This window comes from Phoenix dactylifera, chromosome 11 (assembly GCF_051530095.1).
Source record: "Phoenix dactylifera cultivar Ajwa chromosome 11, Ajwa_hap1_PhDact_Kaust_v1.1, whole genome shotgun sequence".
Classification (NCBI taxonomy): domain Eukaryota; kingdom Viridiplantae; phylum Streptophyta; class Magnoliopsida; order Arecales; family Arecaceae; genus Phoenix; species Phoenix dactylifera.
In genome coordinates, this window is record NC_143200.1 from 10,912,628 (window position 1) to 10,933,555 (window position 20,928).

At 38.6% G+C, this 20,928-nt stretch overlaps 1 long non-coding RNA gene across 1 annotated transcript; it reads left to right on the plus strand.

Moving 5' to 3' along the window:
* Nucleotides 1-10,219: 10,219 nt before the first annotated feature.
* On the plus strand, nt 10,220-20,253 carry LOC149751626 (uncharacterized). Its single transcript, XR_016397911.1, has 2 exons — nt 10,220-16,849; nt 16,944-20,253. It is a non-coding gene; the product is annotated as an uncharacterized LOC149751626 (long non-coding RNA).
* Nucleotides 20,254-20,928: the final 675 nt, after the last annotated feature.

Sequence of the window (20,928 nt, forward strand, 5' to 3'; positions counted from 1 at the left end):
AAACAACATTTTCATTATGCTCAAGGTTTCATAACTTCTCACAAGTTATTTTACATCAACATTTTAAGCATATACTTGTGTATTTCATAGTTATGACATAGGCAAAGATATATTTTAGTTTGGGCAAACCATGAAATAATTTCTAAAAGTATAAGTCAGTCAATACACATATAGACATGATATCAAAAATTAATAATTAAAGAATTTAATCATGCCATAATAAGATTTAAGTTACTGACTTTGCTCAACTAATTTGTGAGAAAGGTATCTAAATTACCTATTCATTATATGTTCTTCAAGCCAAACTAGATTTCTTATGTGTGAACTTTTGGCTGAAGAAGATCCTCTCTCTTGTTTGCATGTGAATGTTTAGTGTATCTTACATGAAGATATCCTTCAAGTTGAAATCTCTCATTTTTCTTTCTTGAAGGAAGGTCATTAGTTTCTTTAAGATACAAAGCATTCATCCAACATATATATTTTTTTAACTAGATGACTCAATATAAGATATGACAATAGTTGCATGTTGAGTCACTTTACTCAAGAGATTGCCTAAATATAAGCAAGCACATATCATTTGAACTAAAGAGATAGATTCATTAACCAAGATAGTTTAAGTCAATTTAGTTTAGATTCTATTTGCTTAAGATAATTATCAATAAGATATGTTAACTATGTTTTAATCAATTTATCTTAAACATTTGTTTCTATCAAAATTCAGATTATGATTTATTTGTTATCAATAAAATATGATTAATTAAAGTTAGATTGAAGTCTTGCACAAGGTCACATAATGAGCATACAATCTGGTCTACTAGCTGTAAAATAATTATTCTATCATGCTTCAATACAGCTTTAACACAATAGATCTACTTTGCTCATCCTTTACAAATTCTACAAGATGGGGTCATAGATATACCTTCTTCATGCCAATCTTCTATAAGAGTTTTCTTGTGGACTAACGTTGGTCAATGAAGATCCCCTTTCCTGTTTGTCTTAATTTGGAGTTTGAGCGAAGATGTTAATTCATTCATCATATTTCAAACTCACTTTGCAATATAACTCTTCATAAGTAGAACCAAAAATGATGTAATCAATGCATACTTTGAGCAAATAAGATATCACAAATTCATCTTTTTGATGCATAGATTTATCACTATTACTTTCTATCAAAAAGGTTGCTTAAGCTTTTATATATCATGCTTTTGATGCTTGTTCTAAATCACATATTGCTTTATCATATATGTAATGTGTATTTTTAAATATGGTGGTTATTTTTTATAGATCTCCTTTTTAATGAAGTAACCACATAGGAGTGACTTCTACACATTCATTTGACAGAATATAAAGCTCATGAAGCAAGCACATGATAATGATGATCTTTACTTCTAATCATGCAAGAATCTTTATCAAGATCTATTTCCTCTTTTCTTGATTTAGTCTTTTAGTAGTCATCAATTTTTCTTCATTAAGTGCATATGTAAAAGATTAACCATATAATTTGATTTTAGTATTTTGATAATAAATCATTAGTCTCATAAAGAATAAAATGAATTGATACTTCTACAACTAGAATTTTTCATGAATGTTCTATATGCATTGCTTGATGAATGATATCCAAGGATAGAAGTATCTTTATCAGATTTGGCATTATTTTCATAATAACATGTACGACTGAAAAATATGAAAGATATGCAATGGTTCATTTTCCATTTTTCAGAAGATCAAAATTTTCATCAAAAATAGAAATCATATGTATGACAAGCAGTGATGATAGTCTTTTAAAAATTTATTTAAGTAGATGACTATCATACATAATTGTCTTTTTCATTTCTTCAAGAATTCTATTAATCCTATTTTGCTTATGGTGTCCTTGGTGCTGAAATCATTGGATTTAATATTATTTTCTGTATAACCTTTATCAGAATTTTGGTTTTCAACACTGTGCCATGATACTCTTTATCTTCACAGTTTGGAAACCTTTATCATTTGAACCACTTTTACAAGATTTAGTAAATACAGAAAAATACTTCAGTTTTATTTTTCAAGAATAAATCCAATGTAAGCTTTTGAAAAACTTGGAGATGGAAACAACATCTTTAGATTTAGAAATGATTTTTGTTTGTTTCCTTAGTTAGCATGCATAGCAAAACTTTGACCTTTAAGTAGATAATCTAAGTAAGCCTATGGCAAGGTCTTTTGAGATTAAGTACATACTAGCATGAGTTGATTTTATATGCCAAGGATGGTTTCTTGGTATTCATAGTGCATATATTCAAAAGCATACCAAGTACACATTATCATATCTATGATCAATAAACAATAATGCCATGGATAATAACTCTCAATCAAGCATATAGAGAATTCATAGAGTTATTCTTAATAAATTGATTAATCATTTAGCAACTTATCCAATAGTGAGTAAAGTATACTAAAAAATGAAGAGATTTGATTATATTTCCAAAAGTATTTTCTATATCACAAAATTGATCACTACTAGCAAATCATATCAAATACTAAAGCACAAATAATGATGAGATGCAAGAATTACTGATTTCATTATATTTTTTTTGTTAATAACTTTTTAAGTTTCTTTATGTTCCATAGGTATCTTGGTACACCTATGTGTACATCCTCATTTTCTCATTTTGGGTACCCAAGCTTGCTTGAGTCCTTGAGAGTTAGGACATATGGTTCCTTTTGGAACCCATATCTGTTTAATAATAATAACTTTACCATTTGATTTAATTATACTAGAACGATAGGTAAAGTTGTTATTCCTATCCTTTTCATTTTTGAAATAAGTTATCTTATTTAATGGTTCGCTTGGTAAATTGATAACCTTTTTCTCTAGAGATTTATGGCTAAGTGAAGGAGTCAAGCTAAATTTTGATTTATCAAAATCAGCATGTTGGCTTTCAAACATCATTTTTAATCTTTCTGAACTTACAGTGAATTTGTTAATAAAACATTTTAATTGGTTAATTTCTTTACTTAAGTTTTGATTTTCTTTAATTAAGCTATGATTTTTCTGAATCAATTCTTCTGAAAATGACCTTAAGCTTTCATTTTCAGAATTTAGTTTCTTAAGATTTTTATTCTTTACAGATAATTTTCTACAATCACTATACAACTCATGAAAAGCATTTAATAATTCATCATAAGAGAATTCTTCTTGAAAATCATTTGAGGTAAGAGTAGATTCAGATTTTACCTTGTCTTCTTGTGCCATAAAGCACAAGTCAGTTACCTCTTGTAGTTTCTTGGAGCTAATATCATCATTGTTGCTCCTAACCTTTATTTTTTGGCTTGACTCTTTCTTGGTCAAGGCTTTCTTCCTTTTTATCTCTTTCTTCCTTTCTTCTTGCTTCCTCTTTTTCTTTGTCTTTAGGAAGCTGATTTGCCTCGGAGTCGACTCGGACCTTATTGGAGTCGACTCGACTAACTTGGGAGTCGACTCTGAGCTACTTGGAGTCGACTCGACTGAGGGAGATTCATCACCCTTTTCTGCAGTCTCATTGTTAGTATATAATTGAAGCATATGAGAGCTAATCTGAGATTTATCATAAATATTTTCTAAAGTATCCCAGATCTCCTTAGCAGATAAGCATGCAGAAATTTCATTAAACTTTGTTTCTTGAATAGCACAATATAATATGTTCATAGCATTAGCATTTAATTGTGCTAAGTCCTTCTCATTAATATGAGAGAGTGTGTGAAGGTCATTTATTATGATTTTTCATAGATAGTAGTTTTGTGATTGAATAAAGATGCGCATGCGTATTTTCCAATGTGTATAGTTTATGCCATTAAATAGTGGTGGTGTATCAATTGATTGTCCTTCTCCTAGAAAACTATCTATTTGAGTTGTCATGATCTTTGGCTCTAGTCGGTTAAGACTACAAATAATATTTGAGCACCTGCTCTGATACCACTTGTTGCCCAGTAGATACAAGCCAAGAGGGGGGGTGAATTGGGTCTTTCAAAACTTTTATGCTACTTCTAAAACTTTTTGATTAACTATGCTAAGTTGTATAGATGCACAGTGAAAGTTAAACTTAGCAAGGGTTTGGTGTATAGACTTCGACTTGATTAAATATGCTTGCAACTAAAGGATGTGCGGATAAGAATTAAGCAAGCAATTTATCTAAGTAAGTAAGTGTGTTAGTTAAACAATAACTAGAGGCATTACAAACACACAGGACATATAGTGGTTCGGTGCACCCCAGCACCTACATCCACTCCCCAAGACCTCTTGGGAATTTCACTATAATCCTACCGATTACAGCCGGTTGTTTTACAAGCTCACAACCCAACTTGTTGTTTTACGAGGTCACAACGAACTCGGTCGGTTTTCCCAGGCTTACCGACTAGAACCACCCCCGATTGTTTTCCCGGGCTCACAATCAAACCCTTACACGTTGGTTTTACCCTCGGCTCACCAACAAACCTAAACCCCGTTGGTTTTCCCTTTGGCTCACCAACAAACCTTAATCCCGTTGGTTTTCCCTTTGGCTCACCAACAAACCTTACACCGTTGGTTTTCCCTTTGGCTCACCAACAAACCTTTAACCCCTTGATTCAATCCCTTGATTGAATCAAGTTACAAGTTATTAAAACAAAGAATAAAAACAAATCAAAGCTTCTTAAACAAGCAGATATGACAATATAAACAAATAGAGTAAAGAGAAGCCCTCAAACGAGTTTTGAAGATGGAGGAGCTCGGCTTCTTCTTTACTTGACCCTCTTCTGATTTGGCACGAGGTAGAGGATCACTGAGGCAGCACACGGATGGAGAGGAAGCTTTGGGATTCTCTTGGATGCTCTTCTTCTCTCTATTTCACTTTGAATGGCCCTTTTGTGCTTATGGGAGATTTTCCTTGTAATCTCTTTGGAATCTCTTTCCTAAATGATCTCTCCCACTTCCATGCCTTCTCCCCTAGCTCTCCTCTTGTTTTTATAGCTTTAGATGGCGTGGAAACAAGAATCTAGCCGTTAGAGACAAAAATAGAGCCGTTGGACACAGTCTGCACTTCCTGACAATATTACCGTTGGGATCGGAGTCGACTCGCGCGATCAGGAGTCGACTCGCCTGTTGCAGGAGTCGACTCGTGCTTTACTGGAGACGACTTGGCCACTGTTCCAAATTTGAATTATGGTGCATCCTCGACTGGGAGTCGACTCGTCTTAACCCGGAGTCGACTCGCCAACTTCTGGAGCTGACTTGGCAATTTCGGAGTCGGCTCATCCACTGAAGTCCGTGGATCCAATTTTGAATTTTGTCCACTCGAGTCGACTCGACTGTCCTGGGAGTCGACTCGAATCTCAGAGCCCGAACTTCCGATTCTCTGTCTTTTGGCTCATCCAGTCTTGGAGTCGACTCGAACTTCCTTGGAGTCGACTCGGCTCTCAGTTTCCGAAAGTTGGTCTTCTGCCTTTTGACGTGAAGCTTGTCTTGGAGTCGACTCGAGCTGTCTGGGAGTCGACTCGAATCTCAGAGGCAGTAACATGGTCTTCTGTCTGTCGATGGTCGCACAGTCTCGGAGTCGACTCGCGTACTGCGGGAGTCGACTCGAATCTCAGAGTCCATAAAACGCTCTCTGACTTTTTCTTTGTGTACCGCTGGGAGTCGACTCGCGTTCCACTGGAGTCGACTCGAATCTCAGAGTCCATAAAACGCTCTCTGACTTTTTCTGTGTGTACCGCTGGGAGTCGACTCGCATTCCACTGGAGTCGACTCGAATCTCAGACCTGAAAAACTGCTCTCTGACTTTTCTGCCTGTGACTCCTAGGAGTCGACTCATACTTCTCCGGAGTCGACTCATACTTCTCCGGAGTCGACTCGAATTCCACTGGAGTCGACTCGAAGACTGTTCTTTTGAATTTTTCTTTTGATTTTACTCCTCCAATTTGAATCCTTTGAACTTTAAACTTGGGCCAATAAATTGTAGCTTTCTTCCAACTTGAGAGCTTTGGAGGCCTTCTTGTGTTCTCCCAACTTGCTATGTTCCTTGCAAAATAAATATCTTTCTCCTTGCAACATAAACATTAGTATCTATACTTCAAGGTTTTGTGATCATCAAAATCAATCTATGAATCAATCTTTGGGTCATCACAGATATCAGTCGAATCCAGGTGAAGAACACTAGACAGCTGTGAAGAATATTCTTAAGTACTTAAGAAGAACTAAAGATTTATTTTTGGTTTTTGGAGGATCATCAGAGTTAAAGGTAGAAGGGTACACAGATTCAGACTTCATGACTGATGTCGATGACAGGAAGTCAACATCTGGATATGTGTTCTTGTGCAATGGTGGTACGGTGAATTGGAAGAGTTCTAAACAACCGATCATTGCTGATTCTACTATGGAAGCTGAATACATCGCCGCCTCTGAAGCTGCTAAGGAAGGCTTCTGGTTCAAAAAATTCATTGCAGAGTTGGACGTGATGACATCAGATGCCATAACACTCTACTGCGATAATAATGGCGCCATAGCCCTTGCTAAGGAGCCAAGGTCTCATCAGAAGTCTAAGCATATAGAGCGGCGCTTCCATCTCATACGCGACTATGTTGAGAAGAAATATGTAAAGGTGCAGAGAGTAGACTCCGAGGATAACGTGGCAGACCCGTTCACTAAGCAGCTAAGTCAGCAAAAGACTGAAGCCCACCTTGAGAAGATGGGGCTTAGAGATATGACTGATTGGCTTTAGTGCAAGTGGGAGATTGTTAGATGTATGCCCTAGAAGCCAATCTGGCTGATACATTGTTATTTCTAGGGACATAATTTTGTACTTGACCATTTATTATTGAATAAATAAAAGGCATCTTTTCATTCATATTATTTATGTGTCTATGAATCGTCCAAAAAATTAATAAGATGATGATACATACTCTCAAGAGTTGAGAATTTGAGCCATGTATCATTGGTGATTAATTTCTAAATGCTCCTGATTAATGGATCATCACGAGGACGGTGATCGATCCGATCAGTGCACAGATCACTTTCCTTCTGGATGGACGAGACTTGAGTCCACAGTGTAGGGACACTGAAGTGATAGTGCAGGTGCTTGTTAGAGAACAAGGGTACTGAGCGTGACCAAGACAAGAAGTCACTTGGATGTCTATCCACTCGTCAGTGACTTGCTTGATGTTGCAGTAGTGTGACTGGTCCTTTGACCTGCGGTGCTTCGGCTACTCACAGTGAGGTTATTGTAGTTTGACTGCACACATACATGGTCTCTAGCCATATGGGTCCATGCAGTGTAGATTGGCTGCAGTAAGTTCACTGTAGGAGTAGGGTATGCACCTATAAGGAATCTATCGACCTTGATAAAAGAGGAGTGATCCTATGTGATTTGTTAGACTGAGTTCTAAGACCTTGGCCAGGGCAGTAATATAAAGTGGAAAAAGAGTTTTCCACTATTGAACTCAAGTCGAATAAATCTTGACATATGATAGACGATGGGGTTTGACGAGTTGTCCATGACCTCCGTCCTGTAGGGATCCACGATAGTAGGACTGTATCACACGTTAACTGCACCTAGAGGTTCATCATTCTATTCTACTGGGTAGCCACTACATGCTGCTAGGTGTCACTGGTGGATGGTGGGACTCACAGGGATTATCTCGATGATCGATAAACCCTAATGAGTTGAGTTGGAATCGTTCCAACCCATTGAAAGGAGTTTTCAATGATATAGTGATAGAGATCACAATATATCTCACTACCAGTCAGAATAGAACCTATGGGGTCACACACACTAGAAGTATTGACCGATCCGATGGTTGAAAAGTGATTATGAATCACGAGTAATCAATTCGATTGATAAGAAGTTGAAGAAGGAAAGGAAATTAATTAATTGGACTTGAAACAAGAGTCCTACTTCGAGTAGGATTCCTAGAGTCCTAATTGGATTAGGACTGGGAATCCTAGTTGGAGTAGGACTGGGATTCCTACTTGGAATAGGATTCCTGCAATCCTAATGAGATTAGGAGTTTTGAATCAAAATTGGATTCCTACTTGGAGTAGGATTCCTAGAGTCCTAATCGGATTAGGACTTCGGATTCAAATAAGAGTCCTAATTGGATTAGGACTAAAATTAAATATGTCCTAATTTGGATTAGGGTTTCTTAAATCACAATTAATTATTAATCTAATGAATCAATAAGACTCCTAATTAGATTAGGATTGAAGAGTTCAATTGAGTCAAAATTGATTTAAGTTCTAATTGGATTAGGACTTACCTAGATTGGATCCTAATTGGTTCACCCTTGGGCTAAGCCTAATTGGATTAGGGCTTGACCACATTAGGGCATTTCAAACCCTACTTAATATGGATTAGGGTTTACCATGAGGAGGGGAATATGCCCCTCCCTTTTCCATGTGGAGAAGGGAGAAGAGAAAGGTAATTACTCTAGGGCTCCTAGATTGTAGGAGCCCTAGATGGCTATAAAAGAGGGCAAGGGGGCTGACGCCCTAATGCATTGAAACCCTCTCCCTCTTGTGCCGTGGCCACCCTCTCCCTTCCCTTGGTTTAGCCGCCAACAAGAAGAAGAAAAGAAGAGAGCCTTGTCCGCCTCCTCTTCCTCCAATCCTTCTTCCAACAAAGAAGGCTGCAGGGAAAAGAAAGAAGGCTGCAGGGGCTGTGTTCTTCTTCCTTGGTTGCTTCTTCCTCTTCCTCCTCTCAAGCACAATCAAGGGTTGATTGAAAGAGAGGAGATCAGCCATCAAAAGAAGTCTTTGCAAGGGAGCTAGCACCCCGGGAAGACGAGAAAGCTTTGATCGGTCCTCTGCTTCGTGTGGATACCCGTAGAGGCCGGACGTTTGAACGGCTTCAAACGAACCTTCATCCTAAAACCACGAACTTCAGTTTGCGGTGATCATCTACCCGCACAAGGTGAAGATCTGATCTTCTAAATGTTTTAAAAGTTTTTAATTCTTGCCTAACTATGAACGGTTCATGAAACAACGTTCATGCGATGAACGTCGATCCCGCACATGCCTCTTCCGCTGCCATCTGATTTTTTTTGAAATATCTGCGGCATGGGCGGGTTCCCAACAAACAACTGTACCCCAATCCCTGTGGATCGATACCCATAATCACTATCCTACTAGATACGTGCTATTGCGTGGTCTTTAAAATTGACTATCATATTTTGGCAGATGACCCTCTGAAAACATGCTTGGCCCATTTTAACTTTGCTATAGACAAGGCCATAGAGGTTGTCAACTCCGTGCCCGACAGTCCGTCTCCCACAAATTTTCTTCCTTGGAGAACTCGGCATGAACCCGGCATGATTTGATAAGGGTGCGCTGCGTCTGGCTGAAGACGTTAAACTTAGCGCTTGTTGGGAGGCAACCCAATTTTTGTAGGTTATTTTGGCATTTTTTTTATTGCATTAACAGGATCAGTCATATTACTGATGCAACTACGGTAAAATGCTTCTATCCTTCATATGCATCATATCTTTGTTCAAACTAAATAATAATAATAATAAAATAATAATATAATATTATAAAAAAATATTAAGGACAATGTCTGATCTAGATTGGGGGTATGGGGTTGGAATTTTTGATTTGTCTTTCAAAAACAAAACAAAACAAAACAAAACAAAAAAACAAACAAACCTAGTTTCTATGCTTTAGTGCTGAAATGATAAACATACGAAGTATATAAAATCTAAAAAAGCCCAATGATCAGTTAGAAGTAATACAATTTGAGTTCTTTTTATTAAAGTTCTTTTAGCGAGTTGTAAGATAATTTTTACTTTGAAATTTCACAACACACATGGCCTGCACTTCTAAGGGTTAGGTTCATGATAAGTATTAAATAATGCATAAATTAATATCTTATTCATAGCACTTATCATTATTTTGTGAATTTAACTAAAAAAAATGTGTTACCTTCATCATTGCATTTGAATAAATTATTAAAGGTAATTCAAATTTTACTTATTTATTTGCTGATTAAGCTTAATGAATGCAGGACGAGTCAAACTTATTTGGGATGAACCCTGAACCCAAATCTATTGAGCTCAAACTCCCCTGTTCACTCCTTGCTAAGTCCATCCCACGTCATCATGCAAGTCCCTTTCATTCCAAAGTATCTTCCACGTAATCCACCCGATACTCAAAATAGAGCTCATTCCCAACTGTCCACGTCATCATACAAGCTTGCATTCCATCCTCCCCCGCGTCCAAACAAAATCCCCTACTGTCCGCATGAATCCGACTCCATCGCCCAGCTCATTTCATCCACATTATTCCCTTAAGACAGAACTCGTCTTCCGATGAGAATAAAATCCCATCATCCACGGCTTAATCTCATGAAATTCCCAACGTCCAAATGCATCCTCCCCTGCTTCATCCTTATCTTCTAGCAACCGCCCTCTTCTTCCGAACCAACCCAACTTCCCTCGGAATCACATCCACATTGATCACCTTCCAATTCTTCCGCTAGATCCCACGTTTGATCCCAGCTACATCCACTCGCATCAGCCATATCCACCGTTCCCAAGCTTCATCCCAACGGCATCACCACCTTCCTCTTGTTCTGGACTCCTTCCATTCACAAACAAAATCCCAGCTCATATCACCTTGTCACAGCTCATCTCCCCTCCTCTTCGCTCGTAGGATAAACTCAAATCCCAGCTTCTTCCTGATTGATCCCAACATCCCAAGCTCTCCGAGCTTCCTCCCGTGTCCCACGAACGAAGCTAAGGCCGTTCCGTCCGCGATCCAAGGATCAGCTCCCAATTCCCCTGTTCCGAGTTCATCTTTTCAACCATGAACCAAATCCCAACATCCCAACAGCTTCTGGATCACTTCACAACCATTCCCAAGCTTCCTTTCTTCTGGATTGAATCCAGTATCCACTGATAGATTCAAATCCCAGTGAATCCTATATTCCCAGAATTTCCTCCAACCGGGAACATCATCCGAACCTTATCATCCCCTGCTTCAAGATCAGCTCAAATCCTCCACACCAGCCGCATCCAAGATCCTCTCCGTGTTGAAGAAGCACCGATTCCTTCCATCGCCCACGGATGACAACCAGCAAGCTCAAATCAACTTCCGGATCAACTCCATCCAGCAACGTAACCAAGGATCAAGGAACAGAGCTTCACAGATCACTCCAGCGTCCGTGAGATCCTTCCAACGTCTTCCGCGTCCGGATTTCCCGCGGCCCCAAAAAAAATTCCCTCAGCTTCATCCAGCGTCGATCTATCCTTATCCTCCCATTCGAATCGAAAACAGAGGGGAGAGAGGGAGAATCCGCAGCCTATAAAAGGCCCAAGCGTGAAACAAGGGAGGGCAGCGGGGACGGCTTGGGGGAGTTTGATTCCATATATATTTTTATCAAGTCCCACGAGAAATAAAAAAAAAAAAAAGGAAGAAGAGTTTCTTGAGTACTTTGGGAATGATTTCCCAAAAGAAGAGATGACGATGTGCTGAGAGAAAGCTGACGGGAGGAAGGAGGGAAGGCCAATCATTATGAAGTCCCACTACTGTGCCACTGCTGCTGTCGCCCACAACTCCATGGAAGCTTGATCTCCTCACTAGGGCTGGATGCAGCCCTAACGAAGGGCCAAAGATTTTATATTTTAATTTTTTTATTCTTGGAGTTGTATGAACTTATTGTTTTTAATGAATATTTTATTTCATCTCATATTTAATTTCTGTGATTTTAAATATGAAGTTTATACAACTGCTCTTCATGATCATTGAAGTAAAAATAAGATAGTTCATGCTTAAGGAAGATGCGATGTGCTACCACCTTAGATTAGGGTAGACATTTCATGCTAACTAAAGATGGACTATGCCTAAATTACTTTTGTGAAATTTTATTCGAATGCTTTTTAGGCTTGTAGCCAATTTGCATGTTAATCCAAGAATAAATTAAAATATAAATAACCCTTGTTCCGATGTTAGTGGTGAATTCCTTGCCCTAGGTTCTCCTAAATTGATATCCCTTTAATTGCATTTTTTTTTATTAAATTGCTTAGTTTAATAGTCTTTACAAATTCATCCTTTTAAATATTTGTATTTTTAAGAAAACAACTATACCCCAATCCCTGTGGATCGATACCCGTAATCACTATCCTACTAGATACGTGCTATTGCGTGGTCTTTAAAGTTGACTATCAATTTTTGGCGCCGTTGCCGGAGATTGCTAGCATAGTTGTTTTTCTTTTCATAAATTTTTTTTTTAAAAAAATAAAAATAAAATAATAATAATAATAATATATATCTAAAATAAAATAAAAATATTTTCTATTTTTATTACTTTACTTATCCCCTTTTTCTCTCTTACTAATTTTTGGGGTTTTTCTTTTTGTATGATTTGATTAGGAATCGAAGAGAGCATCTGGGACAATCAAAAAGAGAACTGCTGGAAAAGGAAGGCTGTAGAGGTTTGCTTTAAAATAAAAAAAAATTGCTGGAAAAATTTCCTTTGGTAACATCTGAACCTTTCTTATTTAAATTGATTCCCAATTAGCCTGAAATATTGTAGTGATTGTTTGATTTTAATTTCAGTAAAAGTGTGAATGCATGCTTGATACAGATACAACAATTAATCCACACATAGTAAGGGCAATCACCCCAACAAGATAAGAACTGGATTTCATCACCAGATTCTTGCCCAAATTAGGTGAACTAATTCGCACATAGCTATCACTTTAATTAAAATTAATTAGACGTTGGCCCCTAGGGACATTCGAGCTCAATAGGACGAAGATCACCGAAAGTTGCACCAATTTCGCTCTGTGGCTCAGTTGATGTCTAGGCAAGCTTTGTCCCAAGGGAGACAGTTCATCTGTTCGAGGCAAGTGGTTTTTAAGTGGGACTTTTGCAACGCATCGTGACCCCCCCACTTACCTGGGAGCTTACTTGGTCAACTCAGTTCATTAGACCGGATTGGAGGCTTAGGTGCCCTCTTCAAATCAGTTAGGAGCTGTCTAGTGATTTTAGGGCAAACATAAGGATTTGAAGTCTTTTTCTTTTAATGCATGCTTGACCGCACTTGACTGATTAGAAAAGCATTAGTGTATGCTAGGGTGTCGTTCCAGATCTCCTGAATTAGTACCTTTTGATTCTGAAATAGAGCATTCTATTAGGGCCCTTTGAGCCGAAATCCGTACCTATAGAACCATAGGATCGACACCACTTGTCGAGATGGCTGAAGAGCAACCCAAACTGTTAAAGAAGTACTTCACTCATTCCATTTATACCACTCCATCTTGTATTCGACTACCTGATACCACGGCTGCTGTGCAGTTTGAAATTAAGTCTAGTGTCATCCAAATGCTTTCCTCTTTTTATGGACTTAACAATGAAGACCCATATAAACATTTGGATGAGTTCCTTGAGATCTGCACTACTGTCAAAATTCAGAACTTCACTGATGATGCTCTGAAACTTAGGCTGTTTCCTCTTTCCTTAAGGATAGAGTTAAACAATGGCTCCATTCATTAGAAGCCAATTCTATTCTCTCTTGGGCTCAAATGCAACATGAATTTCTAAAGAAATATTTTCCCATAGGAAGAACAAACCAATTTAGGCGTGCTATCACGAGCTTCTCCCAATCTGATGGGGAAGAATTTCATGAAACTTGGAAAAAATTTAGAGATTTACTCCGAAAATGCCCGCATCATCAAATACCCAAATGGCAACTAGCGCAATGCTTTTATGACGAGTTGTCTGAACGAAATCGTCAAATGGTTGATGCTTCTTGCGGGGGAACTTTCATGCTTAAGAGTGAGCATGAGGCATGGCAGATATTTGAAAATCTTAATGAAAATTCTCTCCACCATGCCTCCTCCGCTCGTCAAGCACCCCCGAATTCTCAAAGAAAAGGGACCATATATGAAGTTAGCCAGCCCATAGGTCTATCTGACAAAGTAGATGCACTATCCCGCAAATTGGACCAGCTAATGTTTAAAGAACAGCTTCCGAACTTTCCCCAAGCACAAGTGTGTGCTCTCTGTTCTAGTCCGTCTCATACTGTTTTTGAGTGCCCTTCGGCAGCACAATTCCCTGAATTTGTGCAAGAGCAAGTAAATGCTGCCCAAACACAGTCCCGACTGGCTAATGATCCATATTCTAACACTTATAACCCGGGATGGCGCAACCATCCAAACTTCTCTTGGAAGCAGCAGACTTCCAATACTTTCCAAACTTATTCCCAAAACTTTCAACCATTCCAGAATGTTCATCCGAATCGTCCTCCTACTCACTATTCACAATTTCAACATGTCCCTCCTCCAGCATCCCAAAGAGATATGGCTTTTGAGCAAAAAGTTTTGACTGCCCATCAAGGACTCGAAGCCAATACACAATTGTTGCACTCCCATACCCAGTCTATTGCCAAATTATAAACCCAGCTAGGGCAGCTAGCGAGTGCACTAAATAAAAGAGAGAAAGGCAAGCTTCCAAGCTAACCAGTGAGTAACCCAAGAGGGCAGTACATGGCTCAAGAGACTCACCCGAATGATGTTCACCATGAACAAGCTAATGCCATGACTACCTTAAGAAGCGGACGCGTAGTGGACAATAAGGTTGGAGAAAAAGAACATAAGGAAAATGAAGATAGGAGTATGACTATGCCTAAAGAGATCCCAAACTCCTCTAGGTCGCCATCGAACCCAGTATCGACCACACCTTTTACACCGAAGGCCCCTTTTCCTCAATGTCTGAAAGCACCTTCTCCCTTTGGCATGAAAGGAACTTCATTGGAAGAAATAATGGAGGTATTCAAACAAGTCAAAATCAACCTCCCTCTCCTTGATGCCATAAAACAAGTTTCATCGTATGCCAAATTTCTCAAAGACCTTTGTACCTAGAAACGAAAATCTAGGACACATGTGCCTAAAAAGGTCTTCCTAACTGAACAAGTGAGCTCCATCCTCCAACACAAAACCCCTCCTAAGTTCAAGGATCCTGGTGCACCTACCATCTCTTGTGTGGTAGGAGATAATTCGATTGATCGTGCACTATTAGATTTAGGGGCAAGTGTTAATCTTCTTCCTTATTCAGTCTGTGAGAAGTTCGGATTAGGTGAACTAAAGCCTACTTTGGTGTCCCTGCAATTGGCTGATCGATCTGTCAAAATACCACGAGGAACAATTGAAGATGTCCTAGTTAAGATAGATAAATTTTATTTTCTAGTTGATTTTATCGTCCTTGATATGGAACCTGTGCCGAACCTTAAGAAACAGATCCCTATGATTCTCGGTCGTCCCTTCCTAGCTACAGCCAATGCATGTATTAACTGTAAAACTGGGGTGATGGATATATTTTTTGGACACATGAAAGTTAAACTAAATGTATTCCATGCCTCTGATCAACCTGCAAGGGAAGATGAGTGCTTCCTAGTTGACAAAATGGACAATCTTGTTGAAGAAGCCCTTCCCTATATTCTGGCAGATGACCCTTTGGAAGCATGTTTAGCCCATTTTGACATTGATAATTTTGATTTAAATAAGACCATAGAAGACGTCAATGTCCTACTTGACAATCCGTCTCCCACAAATTCTCATCCTTGGCGTATCCGATATGAACCTCTTCCTACCCTTTCTAGTACGCCACAGTGCCCTTCCATCGAGTCCCCTCCCAAACTTGAGTTAAAACCACTTTCCGTAACCCTTAAGTATGCTTTTCTAGGAACCGAAGATACCCTACCTGTAATTGAGGATGATAGTGTTATTTTGATGATTAACAAGCAATTATCTAGAGTATGTTATAAGTTAAATCGATACTTCATTTATAAGTCTATTACTCTCAGTATATTTGGATAAATTGATATAGATGCATTTCATTGTTTATTTGAATGAATCTAACCTTGAGATGCAGCAAAGTGTGGATTGAGTCGACCCAAAGGATGATTGGGTCGACCCCGGCACATCAAGAAAGCATTTGGCACACTTCTGCAAAAATGGCACAAATGAACAGTGAGTTGGGTCGACCCAAGGAAAGCATGAGTCGACCCAAACATCAAGATCCTCAAAACAAGACAGAAAAATGGTTCTCTGGATTTACTGAGAGGGTCGACCCAAGAAGTAGTTGAGTCGACCCAAGCTTGAGTCGACCCAAACCCTGAGAGGGTCGACCCAAAGGCAAGACAGAACAGAAGACAGAAAAGGTTCTCTGGAAACCCTGTTAGGGTCGACCCAAGAAGAAGTTGAGTCGACCCAACTGAACCTTGAGTCGACCCAAAGAAAGGTTGGGTCGACCCAAGTGAAGAGGCTGAATTTCAAGTTTCTGTGGATTCTGAGAGGGTCGACCCAAGGAATGTTTGAGTCGACCCAAGTGAAAGTTGGGTCGACCCAAGGACAGGTTGAGCCGACCCAAGCACGGGCAGAAGCATAACGGCTAGTTGTGCAGAAGTGCTTTTTGGACTCCCAACGGCTATAAACGGCTAGTTTCTTCAATCCAATGGTCAGGAAGGACTATTTGGAGGTTGGAGAAGTATTTAAGAGGGAGTATTCATCAGAGGAAGCAAGCTTTGGAAAATACATCAAGTGCATTCAAGAGAGAACCCTAGCAAGGCAAGCTTCATCCAAGTGCTTCATTCAAGAATCAAAAGAAAGTGGTTGAGCAGATTCAAAGAGTCATCAAGAGCTCCATCCACCCTTGAAGAGTGAAGCATCCTTGACAAAGAAGAGAGAAGTCACATCAAGCGATAAATATTCTCTAAACTCTTCTTTGTAGATTATATTGTTATATTTGCTCATCTAGGAGTTTAAATCTTCTTCCTTTGTTTATTAAACTACTTGTAAAGGTTGGTTGGTTAGCCCGCAAAACCAACGGAATAGGTTGATTGGTGAACCCGGAAAACCAATTGTAAAGGTTCGTTGGTGAGCCCGTAAAACCAACATAGGTTGTTGGTAAGCCCGTAAAACCAACGTAGGTTGTTGGTGAACCCGTAAAACCAATTGTAAAGGTTCGTTGGTGAGCCCGTAAAACCAACATAGGTTTTTGGTGAACTCGGAAAACCAAAGTGTAAAGGTTTTTGGATTGTGAGCCCGGAAAACAATCCAACTGTAATCCGCGGGATTATAGTGAATTCCCAAGGGGTCGCTTGGGGAGTGGACGTAGGTGCTAAGGAGAGCACCGAACCACTATACTTCTTGTTGTTTGTATTGTGATTTGTTTAAGTTTACTAACTCATCATTTAACACAAGTAAGATAGTTAAAATTAAAAGAAACCAATTCACCCCCCCTCTTGGCTTGTCACCTTGGGCAACAAGTGGTATCAGAGCAAGGTGCTCCAATAGTACTCATTGATCTCACAATCAAGAGTTAAAGATCATGACAACCCAAGTGGGATGTTCTATAGGAGAGGGACAATTAATTGATAGACCTCCACTTTTTAATGGCATAAACTATACATATTGGAAAGCACGCATGTGCATTTTCATTCAAGCACATGACTATGATTTATGGAGTATCATAGTCAATGGACCACACACAAGCACTAATCATGATAAGAAAATGGATCAGCAAAATGCAAAAGCCATGAATGTGCTATTTTGTGCATTAGATGATAGTGAACTTAATTGCATATCTTTTTGCACAACTGCTAAGGAAATATGGAATATGCTTGAAGTTAAATATGAATGCACTAACAAATCTGAAACATCATGTGTAGAAGAAGAGCAGCATCATATTGCAAATTCATGCTTAATGGCACATGAAGATGAGATATATGAGGTACATGCTAAAACTAAAGATGATTTTACATTGGATAAACTTCATGATGTCTTTTCTGATTTGTATTTAGAACATACGAAACTTATTTGTAGGAACAAGAACTTGAAGAATGAAAATCAAATCCTAATAGATGAAAAACTAAAACTGACTAATGAAATTGAAATCTTAATTAAATAAAATAAAGAACTAAATCAGAGAAATCAACTTCTTACTGAAAGCCATGATAAACTTAAGAAAAACAATGAACTGCTTTCAGAAGATAATGAAAAATTAACTAAAGAAGTTGATAATTTGAAACCTATTGTTGAAAGATTCACTCTCAGCTCTGAAAAACTAAATTTAATGATAGAAAATTCAAGAGCTGTATATGACAAAGCTGGATTGGGATATCAACCTTTGTACACTCAAAAATCTTTCGTGAATATAATTCTAAAATCCTCCACTATTCATCCTAAAACAATTTTTCACAAATCTGGTGAAACTAATAAACAGAAACAGAAAACTGAAAATTCATTATCTGTTTTTGCTAAATCTATGTTGTTTAAATTTAGCAAGAATATGCAGAAGTATATTACTTGTAATTCTAAAACCTGCAAACTAATAGACAAAATGATAATTAAGAGAATATGGGTTCCAAAAGGAACAATTATAGCTAACCTGCAAGGACCCAAAAGAGCTTGGGTTTCTAAGTTGAAAACATGATCATTTTTAGCAAATGTGTCTAGCTACCCAAGATTCCAATGAATCTGGACAATGGGTTCTCTAGACACGTGTTAAAGAATAGAACTTAAAATATAATTAAGAAGAGTGACCAAAATGGAAGAAATAATGAAATTAGTAATCCTTGCATCCTCTCATATTGAACTTGTAGCTAGTATTAATCATTTCTGTGATATAAGTGATACTTTTGGTATAAAAAGAAAATATATCCAAATCACTCCATCTTCCTATATTATGCTTCAGTTATTGATGGATAATTTACTTAATCAATACTCTTAGAATAACTCTTTGAATTCTCTATATACTTGATTGAGAGTTCTTATCCTCGGCATTATCTTCTATTGATCATAAACACAAGTGTTGCCCAGAGATGGTCACCCAAGAGGGGGGTGAATTGGGTGTTTTAAAACTTTTTGTCTAATAAAACACACAAATGTATGAGCTAAAGTAAAAATAAAGGTATGAAAACAGACAATCGCAAACACCAGCTTTTTTAGTGGTTCGGAGCTTCCACTGCTCCTACATCCACTCCCCAAAGCACCTTTGGGAATTTCCACTATAATCCAAGATTACAGTACGGTAGTTTTGCGAGTGCACTACCCAACTCGTTGTTTTACACCGGGCTAACAACGAACCCTAAAACCCCCAATTTCACCTAGGCTTGGGACGCCTTTCCCTTGTTCCAAGTCCCTTGACTGGAACAAGCACAATATTGAAAAAGTTTTACAAAAAATTTGAAAGCTCTAAATAAGCAAATATAACAATGATAAACAATGAAACCCGGAAGAACCCTTTTAGCCGTTGGAAGCGTGGGAAATGGTGGTTCTTCCGATGTGGATCGCGTTGGCTTGAATGTGAGCTTTGAATGCCTAGCGGAAGAAAGTAGTTGAGCACGAAATCACTTGGAAAGCTTGAAGGCACTTGATTTCTTCACTTGAATGCACTAACTCTCTTGAACCTCTTTTTCTTTCTTCTCTCTTGAATGATCTTGTGTTGGGTTTTTGAGAAGTTGTTGGAAAGCACTTAAGAGCTCCCTTTTATAGCCCAAAAAGCAAATATAGCCGTTAGAGATAAAGTTAAAGAGATTTGAAATTCAAACCAAACCTGCAAAAGTTGTCAGTCGCGTCCCAGGCGCTTCGGAGACGTCTCCGCTTCATCGCGAGACGTCTCGGCTGTAAGATTTTACTTTTGACGATGTTTGGGGTTGACTCGGCGCTTTACGGGGGCGACTCCGATGATGAACGGTTTGAATCCTTGTTTTTCTATTTTTCTGAGAGGGTCGCCTCGGCGCTTTACGGGGACGTCTCGGCTTGTTTGCGCTTTTTGCATGGGGACGACTCTGCTGCCTTGGGGACGACTCCGCCGTTATATCTCCGAAAAACATGTCTTCTGGAATTCTCTGAGAGAGTCGACTCCGCTCTTTCAGGGGACGTCTCCGCTGCCTTATCACTGAAAAAGACATCCTCTGGAATACCCTGAGAGAGCCGACTCCGCTACCTCGGGGACGACTCGGGAAGTCTGCTTTTTACTTGCGGGGACGACTCCTCGTCCTGTGGAGACGGCTCGCGCGCATCTCTTGAAATCAGCCTTTCTGCCGCCACTGAGAGAGTCGACTCCGCTACTGAGAGAGTCGACTCCGACCCTACGAGACGCCTCGCCAGGTGCCGGGGACATCTCCCGACGTGCCAGTTCTTCCTGTTTGTGCCAGAGACGTCTCTGGGACAAACCGGAGACGTCTCGGCTGTCCCTGATCTGTTTTCTTCAACTTAAAAAATTCTTCAATAAATTCATAAAAATTATGGGAACTTGCCTAGACATTTCTTAACAATATTCTTAATTAAACACCTAAAATTCTCAAGTAAATTGTTAAGATAAATGGAACTATACTCTAGTGTTTTGTATTCATCAAAATCCATTAGGGGGTCAACAATCTCCCCCTTTTTGATGATGACAAAACACTGAGTATATGCAAAATTCAAAATTTAAACATATACACAGTATTTGATCAGATGTACAAGTCTAATGTTTTGATTAGCGCTAGATACAATGTGCATAATTCAAAATAGTCAATTTTCAGTTCTATCCTTATGCATAAAATTGATCTTAATAGCTCTTAGGCAATTTTAGCATATCTACTGAATTTCAATCAAGTTAAAATGTAGATGGATGCTAAAGACAATTGAGAGCTAAGTTCCTTTTTGACTCCCCCTTTCTTTTCCAGAAGGGCAATTATTTTAAAGCCAATATTCTTCAATTTTAACTCTTCTAATTCAACTTTCGAGTATGATTGTAAATTTTGTATTTTGCATTTCATATATTGGTTCTACAAATGTGTTTTTCTACTCCCCCTTTTTGTCATCAACAATGAAGGGGACAAATTATCCTTAGGTGCTTAAAGCATACTTTCTAGTAAAATTCAGCATAGTACCATGAACCACTCAAGGGTATTCAAGTTATTGCTCCCCCTGTCCAAGTTATTTTTATTAATGAATTAA